Genomic DNA, 16,685 nt, shown 5'->3' on the forward strand with positions numbered 1-16,685 from the left:
TAATACTCTCAACTAATTATAAAATCTAGCGTAATTGTATGGAATAGAAAAAGTACGAAAATCTAAGAGCATGAGGATAAAGGGTTTTACTTGTTATCTTCGTAGACAGTGTCTGCTTTGCATGGTGAAAAAGCAATGACACTCACAAATGAAACTGGCTAACTCACCTTCATATGAAAACAAATTAAAAGTTTCTTGTATCCTATTCGGAATTCAACTCTTCTTTTATAACCGAAGGACAAATGCAATGAGTATTCTACAAGGCGCATAAAACACGAAATTTTCAAAAATATAAATAAATAAACGAATAATGCTTGAGTCGCTCATAAATTAACTAAAATCCATGAAATAAATCTACTTCATGATAATTACACTGCTAACAGCGAAATCTGTAATGCTGCATGCATGAGCCTCTTTACGACTTCCTCGGCCATTACAAAATGGCTGAGGGAATCGTAAAGAGGCTCATGCATGATTGATTGTTAATATATATAAGTAAAGTGATTAAAAAAGTGATTGTTAATATATTTCAGTACAGTACGATATTTCTAATATAAATATGAATAAATCAATATTACAAATAAACTAATGAACTCTTGTATGAAATACTAGTTTGTATTATCGTAACTTACCCAACTCGCGATTAACTTAAAATACGAATAAATAAATTATTAAATTAATATACGAAAGTGTTCATTAGTTAATTAAATTAGGTATTGTAATTAAATATATTGACAATCACTTTTTTCGATTAACAAGTGGGTTGGGATTCATTCCCTATAGTAGTCACTTCTTCAACCATCGTTTCTTCTCATTTTTCGTCATTCTAGATATCATCTTCCATAATCTCAAGTAGAAGATTCGGTGGTTACCATGGCGACTCAATTAATCTTCGTTAATGCGTATTTCCTCCAGTCTATTATGCCAAAAGTAAAAACTGATTTTCAGGGAGGAAATTTCCTACCACTTTCTGTGATAACTAATGACGATGCTTAGAATTTCAGTTTCATCTGATGTGAATGTTCCTTTGTTTAGAATAGAAAAAATGCAGAGAACTAAGCCTGTTCAGATCTATAAACTTCACGTATCTCACACAAGTTATACGCCAATATCAAACGTTTTAGATGCTTAATGACATACTATATTGGATAATTTCATAATATTTTGAAAGGGGTTGAGAAATGTTGCTATTTTTAGTCGCCTGATTTAGATTTAAATTGAGATAACTGGAATAGATTTCGTCACGATTGTTCCAAATATCATATTTCTCCAAGTTGTATGGAGTTCGTTCGCGTACAGATGAATAAATAGAAAATCTAGAATAAAATCTATTTGCTTACGTATTACTGAAACATTTTAAAGCATCCAATGAAATTGGATATTCTTGATACCAATGCCTGTTTCCTAAATAGGAAAAAAATATTTATTTTATGACATCAGTTATACGATAATTAAAAACGTTGTCAATTTGAAATATTTTGCTAAACGTTTTTCAATGAATTCCTATGCTAACTCTTTGTAAGTTAAAGTATTGTGTTCAGTGCAAACACTGATATTAAAACATATTTAGCTGATTTTTTCCCAATGATAACTAATAATATTGGGGTTAACTACTTAGAGCAGAAACAAATATATTATTCCTTCTAAATGCATGTTTTCTACTGCTGGTTTGCTACTTTTACAGAATGAAACTTGGTGCTCATAAGAAAGCGGCTAACTTAAGTTCAATAACTGCGCAATTATAAACTTTTCCTCTCACCGGACCATAATGAGATAAGTTGAATTAATTGCGAATGCTAAAAGCGGTAACTCAAAAGTTATCACTTAATATAAATTACCTCACTCTTAAAAACTAACAAGTCATTGATTAAAAGAAACATGTAGAATGATGTTTAAATGAATAGTGCGTGCGTGCTGACGCGCACGTAGCAACAACCTAAAAGCTTTCAAGCGTGACCCGTCTTTTCATATCACTCGAAAGATCAAAAGGAATTTACATCATGCAAATATGTCAGAGGTGATCTTTTGCTATACTCTTTTCGTAGTCATAAAGAAATTTTTATCCCTAGCATATAGGGAACTTCTAGCACTGCTTTCTGTATCACTCTAAGTACAAACCAGGTAACAGGTGGATAAAAACTTCAAGTAATAATCTCATATCTAACAATCTCTTTTAAACCGGATGCAAAGAAGTTAGTTTATTAGTTTTGCTCATATCAACCTCACGCAATGATTTGCTCATGTGCATATTTTTTTTTAATATGACTTCCACCAAAAAGATTTTTGTTAACCTATAGTACATTTTTACCGTGAGTGCGATAAGGGTTTTTTATATTTTTTTCTTATATATAAGATTTTAATCCACTTCAGGTCTCTGAACTGGTTGGTGCAAATACTATTTTTTACATCGAAAAAAAAACAGTTATTATCCTGTATCTAACCAGTATTTTAAAGTATTCTGAATTCTTTGCACCAAAATAAAGTTCTAGTAGCGTATACTTAAAAATGTTATGTTTAGAGGTTTTTGTTAATTGATAACATTTTTTGCTCGTTCAATCTTATTTGATATTCGGCAGAGACCAGGATCCTGATTTTTCTAATATTGGTTGGAATCCTGCTACAGGCATCCAAAAAGCAGTGGTGGTCTCACCCTTGGAAGATGAAAAGGATCTACCACCTGAACGCATAATGGTAAAATGCTGTTACTGCACTCGTTAATCAAGACCAATAAGATGATGAGAGGTTCTTTCATTATATAAAGAGATATTAATCCGACATAGCCAGCCGAGATGTTCGAGTGGTTAGCGTAGCCCTCTCCAATCATTATACTGTGGGTTCGAATTCCACTATGGTCATGGATGTTTGTAATTGCCCTATTAGCTCTGTGTGGAAAGGAAGTTGCAACCTTGCCACGTCTTCGTCTAGCGGAAACTTTACTCCCAAACCCTATGAGATATGCGAATGACCATACGGCATCTAAGTAACTGTAGTGTGACCAGCCGTGATAAAATGAGTTGATATACAGTTTTTCTCTTAGCACCTTTTGCTAAATGATCTCTCAGTCCCTGACCACTTGGCTTCATATAAACCAATTAACTACGATATGGACGTCGATTCCATCTATATACATTGACTATGCTCTTAATTGTACACATTCTGATCGTCATTATTTTTTTAGAATGAAATGAAAGATACAGTTGCCTTCTTAATTACCCAGCAAGCAAAAGGGACGTATTGGTTTAGATTTGCATATGTTTTATGACATACAGAGCAATGCAAAGAGAAAATGTGTGGATCTTCCTGGTATCCATTGGAATATGTGAAATGTTTACCACACTGCAGATATTCTAAATATTAACACAAAATTGAAAAGCATTTCAGATGATGAATAATTCTATTTTCTTAGTTTATTATTATTATTATTATTATTATTATTATTATTATTATTATTATTATTATTAGGAGATACCTCCAGGGAGTCAGGGACTCATCTAGGGAGGCCACATACTACACGCATTCCAAAATCCAATGGCAATCCATTCCAATCACACACCACATTGTGAAAGGAGAAAATCTAGCCCTCACCCCCTTCTCAGCAGCCTTCATTATTCTTACCTTCCAAGGATGCCCTCTTCTCCTTTCCCCCACCCTCCATAAATTGAAAAATTCCATCAATTGAAATCCTGTATGAGCCTTTCAGCAGTTTGTAAGTTCAATCATATCACCCGTCTTTCTCCTGTTTGCTAGTGTCTGCAGTCTACAAATTCTCAATCTGTCTTCATAATCAGTATTCCACAATCCTGACATCATTTTTAACACTTTCCTTTGCACGCTCTCCACTATATCAGAATCACAACGGAAGCAAGGCGACCAGACCTGTTCACAATAACCCAAGGGTGGTCTTATCAATTTTTATCTTAATTGGCTTTGCATTAAGGGTAAATATTAAGAATAGTGATCAGAGCTTATTCCACCTTCACCACGAGTTGCCTAGACTTGCACTACTTGCGGGACACCCAGACTTGAACGACTTGCAGGCGCAAACTTGACTTATTTGTCTGTTTGCTTACTTGGGAAATGGATTAAAACCAGGTTTAAAATAGCTTGATAACTTTAACACACACACACACACACACACGCACGCACGCACACGCACACAAACAAAATATATTATTAAATATTAAGCTAGCAGCATTGTACTAGAAAATTTAAGAAGATTTACTCATATATATTAAAAAAATAAAAAAGAGCCTCTTTGAACAATGACTATTAAAAATGTCAAATGCGCAATTTCACTAATTCTAATCCTTGATTTTAATTCAGCAAATTAAATATAATCCGATATCAATCGAAAATTTAAGAAGTTGTCATCATTTTCCTTCTTTTCAATAACACTACGATAAGAAATATGGTGTATGAAGTCAACATGACCTTCCATGGCTACAGATTCCAAAGATTTAAATATAGAATTGTCATAATTCAACAATGAACTTGAATATCGTGTACCGTGACATCATTTCTTGCATTAATCTTTCCACTACTGTAATACTGTTTAAAATGTAAAGGTCTTTATTTTCCTTTGCTATGTATATTTTATTTCTTATTTAATTTTTTACTTGTATACGTGTACGAGTATTTTACGAATGAATGATTACAAATTGCAGCCCATGTACTAGCGACACTTTCACTAAGAGCAGAACGCATTTCTTGGAGTTGTTAAGTATAAGTGTCATATACTTCTTCTAATAACCAGACTCACAACTTCGTGCCCATAAACTTTTATAGTCACTTTCTTTAATGTGCGTGTTGAAAGGTGGCCATTTTCTTTAGTAAATTATCCTAAGCGTAGTTGCTTCACGCTAGCTGAGTACAGAAAACATCGTTGCTAAAAATAGAAAAAAAAATGCTCATGTGAAGTAGAGGTTTCAATCTGTTAAACATTTAAGATATTAAAAGTTAAAGAATAGTAATACGAAGTTCTTAGAAGAGAGAGAAATAAAAATATTAACTTCATGATATAATTTATTTTTTGTAAGCTAAGGTTGGAGATATTATATTCGTACAGTGTTTGAAAGTTAAGAAAAAAATATTTCTTAGGAGCATTGTTTCTAGTTCTTTAGGCTGACTGGGGAATAACTGTCGTAGCCATGTAATTCCTGGAATGCGCCGAGCACGGAAATATTTCAAGTACCATCATTATGCTTGCTTCACATTTAATTATATGTAAAAAGCATCATTAGATTACTGCAACAATTTAATGCTTTTCCACTGTAAAATACTCCAAAGTGTTAATACGGAATCACAAAGCATGAGCACTAATTGTGGCGATAAACTGTAGATTTTACATTTATTAAATAAATGAGACTGCAGCATAACTCATTAGTGCAGGAACCACGTATTTTTAGATGCTTTGAAGGATCATAAAATATTATATTATCATTTTAAATTACAGCTGATTAAATATCATACACCAAATTATAACAGATTTGCGACAAGCATCTAGAAAATTTGTATCTATCATTAGATTATATTCTGAAAAATAAAATATTGAGCATAGAACGATTATGTTTTGAAAATAAAATATATTAAAAAAACTGTTTAAAAAGGAATACAAATGTCATGTTTGTATCTTATTAATAATTTACTGTAAGAAAATTGCGATTATTTATACTACAAGTTCATTTTATGCTTATGACGAAGAACCTGAAACTAAACCTTCATTCCGAGCTTCAGATAATTTAATCCAGAGCTAGTAAATGGACCAACCAGTTGACATATCCGATTAATTACCATTCTGGACAAACGATTATGCGTAAAACCATTCGTCTTCCTTTTTACAGGATTGCAAGTTTGCATATAGGTTTGTTCACAGTTGTAATTAATCGGATTTGTCTGAGGGGAAAAATTATAGATATATATGGATTAATTTATTATATTTATTATATAATACTTATATAATTATGTGATTATATTAATATAAATTATATGCAATCATTTATGTCAGATTATGGTCTATGTGCAGCTTCCCTAGAACTTTTAAAAATATAACGTGTATTTTATTATTAAAAATAATAATAAAAACTTTTATATTCTTTCCAGGTGTTTTTCAAACAGGATGGACAACCCAAAATTACCTCCCCACTAATAATAGTTCTTAGAATTAGAATGATGCATTACATCATCTTATTTACCGCGCGAGAATGTTCTTCAATAAAAACTCCTTTTTCGCGAAATGCTGATAACGAGAGTACAGTGCAGCTTCCTTAGCAACTCTAAATGGATCAATGTTATTTAAATATTTAAAATAATTTCACCATCACGTGATAATCATGTTGATTACTTATATACTACGAAAACGGCTTCTAGGGCAAATCTTACGGATTATGATGTCTATCTTCTATTCTTAGTGTGAAATCTGCCAACCCTGAGTGAGACTAACTAACGTACAATCAGCTGAAGAGCCTATAAAGACATTGCTTCATCGGTAGGTTAACCTAGTGGCTTTGCTCTTTGCAACCATATGCTCGATTCCGGTTTCGATTCCAGTCGACGATATGAGTAACTTAAGGATTTTCCTCAGCTATAGCCAAGTTAGTCAGTCTTGGGTGTAGACAGCATGGCTTTTTCCGCCAGTTTTTCTGGGGTTTTTCATCCCGCAAGCAGCCAAACCGGTTTTCTGAACACACGGATTACATCCAGGAATATTGATCCAGCCATAGGCCTGACTCACCAGCCTACGCCGGTTCCGGAGCCTGGATATAAAATTTGGGGGTTATCAGATGGTGCTGTACACTCCCGCAAAAAAGGGGAGGGTACTGTACCATCACTTGGAAAGGATAGATAGGATTCAAACGAATGGCAAATTTACCGATGTTCTTGCTACTTGAATCAGAAAGCTCCCTTAAGAAATTGTGTACTAAGTATAATATAGAATTTAGAAGGCTCAGATATCTTTATTTTACGGCGTGCGTCTGTCCATTTGTTTACAAGTCAGTAATAATCTTTGGAATTTACGTAAAAATAAAAACTCGATGAGTAAAAATTGGCAATGAAAGAATAATTAATTCAGTAAAGTAAATTAGCCTTCCTATCATTAGCTATCGTATTTATATTTTATTAGACGGAATATTACCATAACCCTTCCTTAATTACAACATGCAGACAGCATTTAATGAATAGTAAATTAACCACGAGGAAAAAATGATGTAATTACTACAAGATTTCAATAACGCATTGGAGAGGACCATTATTTTTCGTAACATGTGTCACAGCAAATAATAATTACCTCCGATACTGATTAATGAGATCGGTCAGCAAGCTCAGATAGAGCTTCTGTTAGCAACGATAGCAACTTAGACGGAAGAGAGATGTGTACATCAATATTCCCAAGTTGTTCAAGCAGCTTCCTCGTGTGCACAGAAAGATCTAAGTATTTTATGACGAACCTGATGTCTTCTCTGGTTATCAGTCTGGAGATTATATCTCGCAAGACGCTGAAACGTTAGCAATCTACAGAGATATACACGTAGCACGCATGGCTGTGTCATACTTATCTCTAAAAAATAGCAGATCCTTCAAATCTGCTGAGAGATAACGGTGTCACAGCCTATTTCTCTAACGTTCTTTGCGACAAGGGAGCCAAGAAGAAAAAAATAATATTACCGCTATCAGGAAATGTCCTGGGCAGCTGTGTATAAAGAAAGAAGATGCGTAAGAAAGATAAATATTGTCCTGTTTATCGTTCCAACAGCTTTTTAACGCTAGTCATTGAGAACATTAGAAATTCCAAAAAGTTAATTCAACAGCAGTTTTCTTTGACGTTAGATGATGTAAGGGTTTTCTTAGCACTTGTATCCATCTACAGAGCAAATCTACGTGGTCATAAGACGAAGAAGAAGAAGGAAAGGAAGAATCTTGAAGAGTTGCTTACTTATTTAGTATTTCCTGAATTGGACATGTGTAGATTATAGCTATTTATGGACTACTGTGATAAAAATGTGACCAAAAATTGAAATTTTTCGTAAAAAGCAACCATTTATCCAAGTCGTATCATTAAAAAATACGACACCGATGACATTTACATTTTTCAAACGACTTATTGAACTCGATGCTTCTATTTAGATTAATAAATATGCAGGAGTTATGGAAGACCCTTCCTTTGCAGTAACCGTTTTGGATATCAGTGTTTTTGTATGACATTTGAAGTTGTCAAAGAAAACCTTTTTATATAATTTTTTCCCTAGGCTTCTACTGTTTTGGGGTATGTTTTCTTTTGAAATTAATATGCACACATATTAATGTGTGCATTAAAATGTGCGCATGCACACTTGATATGCACACATATTCGGTCATACACAAAATCATAGTTATTTTAAGAAAAGATTAACACTGACTTAATTTACTCTTTCGATAGGCCTGTAAACAGAGAGAGTTTTCAGTTCTTACTGGGAATCTCGATTAATTAATAAATAGAGCAAATGGGAATTGCTTCACTAATTTGAATATTAATTAAAAAAAAGGATGAGCTGCAAAAAGCAGAGACATGTGGTGAATGGAAAGTTTCTCATAGTTTCATTTCGCATTAACATTTACGACAGCAGTAGAAATAGCAAAATTATTAAATATTCAAATGATACTTAGATCATGACTATTGCTAATTCTACTGGAGAGAGAGAGGGGGAGGGAGAGAGAGAGAGAACTTAAATAAACCTCTCTAAATCTAAAATAAGTGCACAGATTAAAATGTATATGAATCGATGAAAGAACGATGAACTGGAAATAATAACAAAGGATGATTGCATAAAAGGAATGTAATTCAGTATTTCATACTGAATGTTTGAGAAATTACCAAAGACAGGAATTCCAAGTCAATTAATTTTAAGTCCGAATTGTTGACACTAAATTTACTTCTGATATGGTTTATTTTTGCTGAGAATTTGAAAGATTTCAAAGAGTTAACTTTCTTGAAATATCTGAGTTACTTGAGAAACTGCTTATTAAATTATTTCAGTCAGTGAATCAATGTCGAAATGATTTTTGTGTTTATTAATTACTGTGAATAGCTGTACTTGTGTACCTGCGCTATCTTGTTGATATAACATTTCTAAGAATATCCGTTTGAGATCTGAATAAACGGAAATCGAATGCTTCCTAGAACCTTCGAACTATAACTGTGCATAGAATGATTCCGAGGTAAGCCAACTGTTGAAAACTGGAGGATCATGAAGATAAAAGGATCAAGTAGCATTTGATACTTGATCCTCTTATGCACATGACAAAGATTCCTTTATTTTTCTGAAATAAAGACATCCGTTATTTATATATTTATTTATTTATATACCTCTTCACCAAATTACAGTCGAATTATGTCATGCGTAAGTCATCCCTTACATCGGTACGCTCCCATTCAACAGAAAGACGGTGGAGCTCGTATTGTCAATGATTATGAATATCCAATGTTGTATGGACTGGTCATGTTCTTTACACCGTGCAGTTAGCACTGTTGATCAGCAGTAAACTCTATATCCAGCTGTGCACTTTTGTATTAAGTGAGGATGTGCAGTTCTTTACGTAGTGCATTATTTTACTCTTTTACTTCCAATACCACTAACTTGAAATCTTGAAGACTCTTTAAAATCTTAGCTATCTGTTTTCGTACCGGACTGCTTATATTTCCATAATATCCTTATATGCAGCTTCTTTTAATTCATTGTTAAAACTTTTTGGTATTTCTGTACTATTTTCTTTTTGTCCCAGAAATTCTACAGAACGCAAAAATGAACTTTGTTCTTCAAACTAACTTTCATTAAGATAAGTGTTACAACTTCTTCCAATTTGATCCCTTTTTTTTGTGGTAGGCTTTTAATATATTCACTTTTTATTGTAGATAACAATGAGTTTTATTCTTCACGATGGTTAGCGAAAAATCTCTATAGAAACTCACGCGGTGTTCAGTTTTTTTTTCTACTGTCAATCCGTGAGAAATTTTTCCATAGTTTCAGCAAGATCGCTCCATGCCTAGTGCAAATGACGTTGTACAGAGTTTCTCGAAATAATGAATTCGGAAGAAAATCTACTAGTACTTGTGGTGACCGAATAAGCTTAACGCACTATTGGTAATCGATTGAGTGTGGTCTGGAAAAATAATGGTATTCGATATCAATATCGGTGGCCTTGAACTTTTCGTGCCAGTCCAATGCAGTTCTCTTGTCCACGACATGTTAACTCTTTTGTACACTGTTCTGGAATTCATTTGACTGCAATATGGCGATTTTGGAACTCATGAATCAAAAAGTATCAAAGTAAATGAATTTGTTAGCCTTATTCTAAAATATAAAAACTCACTTTAGCAATAAATATACATGATTGATCTATTATATCACTCTCGAGAATAGTCCTTATTCGTTGACAGAACAGATATAATTATTCATTACCATATCAATAAAAATTAAAATACAATATGAAGACATAAACCTCCAAAACTTTATTCATACATTCAGGTTTGGCATTTTAAAATTTCATAATAATCGTAGATCATTCCTTCATCTTGGTCTTTGCGACATTTCCTTTTCTTGGTATCCACTCTGTGCTTAATTTTTTTCATCTTCCGTCTGTTAATCTGCTAATATATCCAATCCATCTCCATGTACTTGCTTTACATTACTTCATAACTTAAGCCAAGCATATATATGAACAAAAATAAAATTTTCCGATTGCCTCTGTTCGAAGCGATGCCTATATAAACTGCACAAGACGAATCTTTCTTGCGCCTGCTGATAATTTATTAGAAATCATGAATCCATAAAGCAACACTTTATGTAACTGATAATTACTTTCCGGCTAAAATTTTGTTAATAATATAAACAAAATACACTGTCTCTTTTTCATGTATTCTACAACTTATTATAACTTGATTTTATAAGTTTAGTTTAGTTTCAAGTTGTGAACTAATTTTTCTAAGAGATAAAATTAAGAATATTTTCTATATAACGATAAAGAATCATGCTCAGTATTTTAATTCTTGCAAAGACTTCAGAAATCCTCTTGATAAAACAAATCGGTGTGCTTTATAATCAAAACAATTTCACATGTGAATAAATGCTTTCTTTTCATACCCGTTTTTCAGCTTTCTTACACAGCTGCCGCGCTTACAGAATTTCAGGAGAGTTTAGTTTTAAGAGGTATGCAAGATTTTTCTCTGTCTCATGCAAAGTAAACAAATTCCTGCATTGTACGGAAAACGAATTTCACGAATGACTAAGCATAGCTACCAGTAGGAAAGTATAATGTAATGGTTTTTGCTCAGTTGATGTAGGATTTCATTTGAGCTTCTGGCTGAGAGAACTACATATTTTTCTGATACTGAAACTGTGTGAAAAAGATGCAGTTAGAACATCGGAACAGCACATCTCAGACATTATTAAAATATCAGGGAGAACAAAATGATGATCCCACCTTTGTAATCCTAATTATATACGAAGGGGTAATTGTAATTTCATCTCATCTCTTAATGATCTACGCTCAATAACAGATCCCAACCAATGATAGCATTTTATCAATTAATGATATGAATAGGGAGTTAATCCTATCTACACGGTCTGCTATTTATATCAGGTGTATCTATTCTCAGCACAGATTGGATTTTTTTAGCTTTAAAACAAGCCCATAAAATAGCTATTACGTAATATATTCAGCTCGCTAATGACCAAAATACAGGTGCGTATTTGTAACCCATGCATAGGGAACCTTTCAAAAATTAATTAACATGTTCACGCAAACCTGATGTAACAGTGGGAAAACCATTCCAGAATCTAGAATCGCAACGAAGTTCACAAAAGCTCCAATCTCTATGAAAAATATCTCTTCCCATGGAAAACCCTACCTCACTTAAGCAGGACGTTAACTGAAAAACAGGGCCATTGCGCGACTTAGAACAAAATGCATAGGAAAACTGACAACAAATCCCAGACAGCAGTTGTAGCCCCAAAGGAACAGAGAATCATGCCTTACAGAACGACTTGTTATTATGAAAGAGCTTTAGTAGTATAATCAACAAAGGTGATTCGATCGCATGATACACAATGGGAATTAAAGGCTAAAAGTGAACAGGGCATTAGGAAGTCTCTCATTAGATGCTTTAGTATTCCACATAGGTAAACAAAACAGTACGCCACACGTTTTGGATAAGCAACCCCAGCGATTCTCTCCAATGATGGATGAGATATCTCACTGTTCCAAACAATGGCTTGAAAGTTGTTCATTGACAGTTCGTAATTTATATCCATTTTGTAATGTGTTATTTTCTGGTTTAATGTACGTGATTCTAATGACAACAGCAGTTGATGGTTGGTAAAATAATTACAAAATCTGAAATTAGTTACTTTCAGTAATAATAATAATAATAAAACATTTTTAAATAATCCTTTTTATTGATTTCTAAAATATTTACACATATACAATAATCATTTTGAGAAACATTCCAACTTTTATATTTCAAGTATAATTTTATCCAAAGTCAGCACTAAGTGCTGCATATTTGGTTCGTTTTCTACATTGGATTTAAATTAATTTTTTAATAATACTTTTTTGCCTCTATTCTGGTATTTACAACACATGTTCTTCTAATATTCACAATAAAGATTATACAGTTTTTTTTTGTTTGAGAAAGAAAGAGTGATTATACAAACAAATTTCTGCATTTGTTTATAAGGATTACTTGTAGATGAGTGAGGGTTAATCCCACCTACTTCGAAGCTTGGGTTAGCTTTAATGAAGAGAGTGGGATTTAGCCTTCATTATTTGTGTTGTTGCTACTGTTTATGTATGGGACGTAGGCATTGAATGCTAGTGATTTGTGATGTACAGGGTGTTCGGGATAAATTTGACATATTTATAATTAATTATATTTTTCCGTAAGTTACATGTATTAACACACACTTCTCTTCATTTAAAAGTTTGGACCCTTCTTCATTCATATACAAGATGTCAGAAAGGATGGATAGCTGGAACCCACCTGAATCATGGAAGAGAATAACTTGTATCATGATGATTCGTGCCCGCCATCAAAATAAGGATATTACGACTGCTGCCCAATGCTCCCTGAATACAGTAAAAACAATCAGGCATGAACTAGAGACTTGCAATGGTGACTACGAGGATGTAGCAAGAAGAAAGATCCCTAGCAGACGATCTGATTGCGTTCGTACAGCAGAATTCCTCGCAAATCTGCAGGAACAGGTGTTGAAGAACCCTGGCATTGGAATTCGGGCTTTGTTCGTGGAGTTGCTAACTGTAGTCAAGCCCTGGATAACAAGGGTAGCCAATGGTAGGCCGTATGTATGGCAGCAGGATTCGGCCCCTTGCCACACCTCTGGGAAAAGTCAAAAATGGTTGTCTGAAAATTTCTACGACTTCACCAGTCCAAATGTTTGGCCTCCAAACTCCCCAGACCTTAACCCCATGGATTATTTTGTATGGGGCGCAGTTGAAAAAGACACCAATCGCACTTCCAGCAATACAAAAGCCCAGTTAATGGATAAAATTAAAACAGTTTTTGCGGCCCTTCCCAGGGAGACTGTAGCATCAGCTTGTTCGAGGTTCCGAAGCAGAATTGAAGCTGTGATCGATGCTAATGGTGGTTATTTTGAGTAAATCTTGTTGATAGTATTGTAATTAACTCTGCCTGTAATGTTTTTTTGTCAATTCATTAAATTTAATAGATACAAAGAAGATTTTCTTTTTCCTTACGAAACTGTCAAATTTATCCCGAACACCCTGTATATATTAGTGTTAATGGTTTCTTAACTTTGTTGCTATATTTTCCAGAGTTCGTTTTTTAATGTTCTGTAGTTATCTACGTGTTTTAACTTTCTTGATAGGTTGTTGAGTTGCGTGGGTATCTGATGTGATCTCACAAAAGAACCGTATGAGTTGTTGAAGGGTGTGGAGATGTAGAGAGTTGTTGAAGGTCGTGTTATACGATATGTGTCTTTGTTGTTTCGATAGGTGTTGTTGAAGTAATTCCTTGTTAATGTCATGTAGTGTTTCAGGTTTTTAATGCTCAGAATTCTGTGTATCTCCATGTGCCTGTCGGATATAGGTTGTTGCGTGTAAGGTGTCGAGATCACTGTTGACACGATTTTCCTGTGTAGTGTTTCTAATTTTGTTAGGTGGCTGTTTGTTGTATTTGCATAGACTGTTATTCCGTATCTGAGTAGGGATTCGCAGATACCATGATATTGGAGTTTTTTTTTATGTTGGATGGAATAATGTCTTTAACTTGAAAGAGTTTTGCTGCGATGATCCGGAGATTGGTGTGTAAGTATTCTATATGTTTTATTCATTTAAGGTGGGAATCTATATAGAGACCGAGGTATTTTGCGTGTATTACAGGTTTGATTTCGGAACATTGGCAGGTATTTTTCTTATTAATGCAGCGGTTGTTATTTTCAGTAATTTTCAGCCATGCTGTAATATTTGTTTCGGGTGGCTTTTCTGTAGTGATTATATGTTGTGTAGTTTGTTGACTTGTCTTGTTATCTGACATGTAGTTCTGGTTACTCTGTAGGTTGGACTAAGTAATGTTTTAACATGACGGTGTAATGGGAGGAGTTCCACCTCAAATATTTTGTGTTCTGTCCTTGCTGCCCGTATAAGTGTGGGCTGTTCTCTTTGTTCCCAGAATAGCAGTTTTGCCGTTTTATTTTTCAATCTGTTAAGTTTGTAGTCTGCGCAGAATGCTTAAGATGTAATTGCGTGTCTCAAAATGTTTGCACATAATGCACATAAAATACTAATCTATAGATTAGTATTTTATTGTGTGTCGGGGCAATGTCTTTAAATCGATATAGTTTGCTTGCTATTATCCTGTGTTTGTTGTGTCGGTAGTTTTTCTATGGCTATTCCAACTTTGATCGGCATCGAAGTAAAGTCCGAGATAATGTGTTGTTTTCACTTGTATGATGTGGTTTTAGGATCAGCGCTTTGTGTATAAGAGGTTGAATGTCGGATTGTGAGATATTTAATTTTTATGGGTAGGTCGAGGTTTTTGAATATCATTAGCTATGTATGTTTTTTCAGGGTGTTTATGTGTGCGTTTTCAGTTATTCAGTTAGTGATTTGATTGATGTCGTGTTGCATATTTTCGTAAGCGATATTTAGGTTTTGAATGAATACTATGGCGGTGTCGTCTGCGTATTAGAAGATTTTACTTTTTAGGGGAAGATGGCTAATATCGTATATGTTGAACAGAATGGAAAGTAGAACAGCTCCTTTTGGTACTCCACATGTTACCGGTACCTCTTTGCTGTGCGCTGATCTTATAAGTGTTATGTGCTTTTTGTTTTTCATGTATGCTTTGAACCACTGAATAATAATAATAATTTAATTCTGACATCAATAAAACAAATGACTTTTACCGGTGGTTATCTCGTGCGGTATTTGCTTCTAAATATCACGTCGTTGTACCTTTACTTTTCCATTCCATACGGACTTGTTTCAACTAATATTAATAATAATCAGTTACAAAATAGTGTCACAGAAGCGAAGCGGAGAGAAGAAATACGAGTATATACTCTATTTTTCTTACTCCATCTTATTTTCCAAAACGGATTTCTTCTTTTTCATACTAGTTTCGCATTTAGTATAATTCGTTCTTGTCAGATTTCTTACGACCTTTGCCATATTTCCACTCTTTTCTACCTTATAATTTCCACTGAATATAATTCGAATTTTTCTGCTGCTACTTGTTGCAGCCCCAAAGCGAGAAGAATAAACTTCCTTTAACTAACTGCGTCATTTACTGGCTATTTTCAGAAGGAAATGAAGGATGATTCAGATAGATTTTTACTTGTTTTCTTTCTCAGCACTGAGCTGATATTCTTCTTACTGTTATGATGAGCCTTGCTTAATCCGATCTGTTCGCTGAGATATGAAATTGATTCGCCATTTTAAAAACGAATGAATTCTTTCTCTTCCAGGCCATAAAAACTGCCAAAAATGATCTATCGACAGTATTTAGTGGAAGAGAAAACATTATTTGTGCCGTGCTATCTTTATTTATATTTATATTTATTTTTTTATAAAGGACCTCCGTTCAATTTCGTTATGAGTTAATTTTCTCTTTAACATAGGTCAGTATATTTAATGTTTATGCTTTGAATTGTTTTTAATAACAATGAGAAAGTATATGATGTTAGTAGAATTTATTTAACCTGAAAAGTGTAATATATTCAGAATAAAAGATATTTCGAACTTCATTCTTTTTTCTTTTTCGCATAGAGGACCTTGATTTTAATTTATAGCATATTTCGCAACATCTGTAAGATACGTTTATTTTTATATCACTCCTATACATGAAAGATCGCAAAATCCTTTAGCAAATCAATGGCGTATGAAAGCAGAGGTCAAGAGAAGAATGATCTCTTGATCAATCTGACCTATCTCATTTTCTCTCCAATTCTCATTTAGAAAATTTTATTTGATTTTTCCCTTCAATTAAAACTATTGTTTTTCATTGAAAAAAAATGAAATATACCTTCATTATTTTTATGTATTGCCAAGATAGAAGTTAATTTAAAATGTACTTTCACCAAAAAAAAGTATTACTTCAAAATTAAAATCATTCTGTGACATAAATGCAAAAAATTATGTAACTGAATCAGATATGGAGTGGAAAATTAATTAAG

General features: G+C 33.6%; 1 protein-coding gene across 1 annotated transcript in view; it reads left to right on the forward strand.

The window, feature by feature from the left end:
* LOC150098183 (lachesin-like) overlaps positions 1–16,685 on the forward strand; it is a 299,185-nt gene that overhangs the window by 206,576 nt on the left and 75,924 nt on the right. The window lies entirely within an intron of this gene.

Source organism: Typopeltis vanoorti, chromosome 16 (assembly GCF_054136105.1).
Source record: "Typopeltis vanoorti isolate ZY-2024b chromosome 16, IOZ_Tvanoo_1.0, whole genome shotgun sequence".
Lineage (NCBI taxonomy): Eukaryota > Metazoa > Arthropoda > Arachnida > Uropygi > Thelyphonidae > Typopeltis > Typopeltis vanoorti.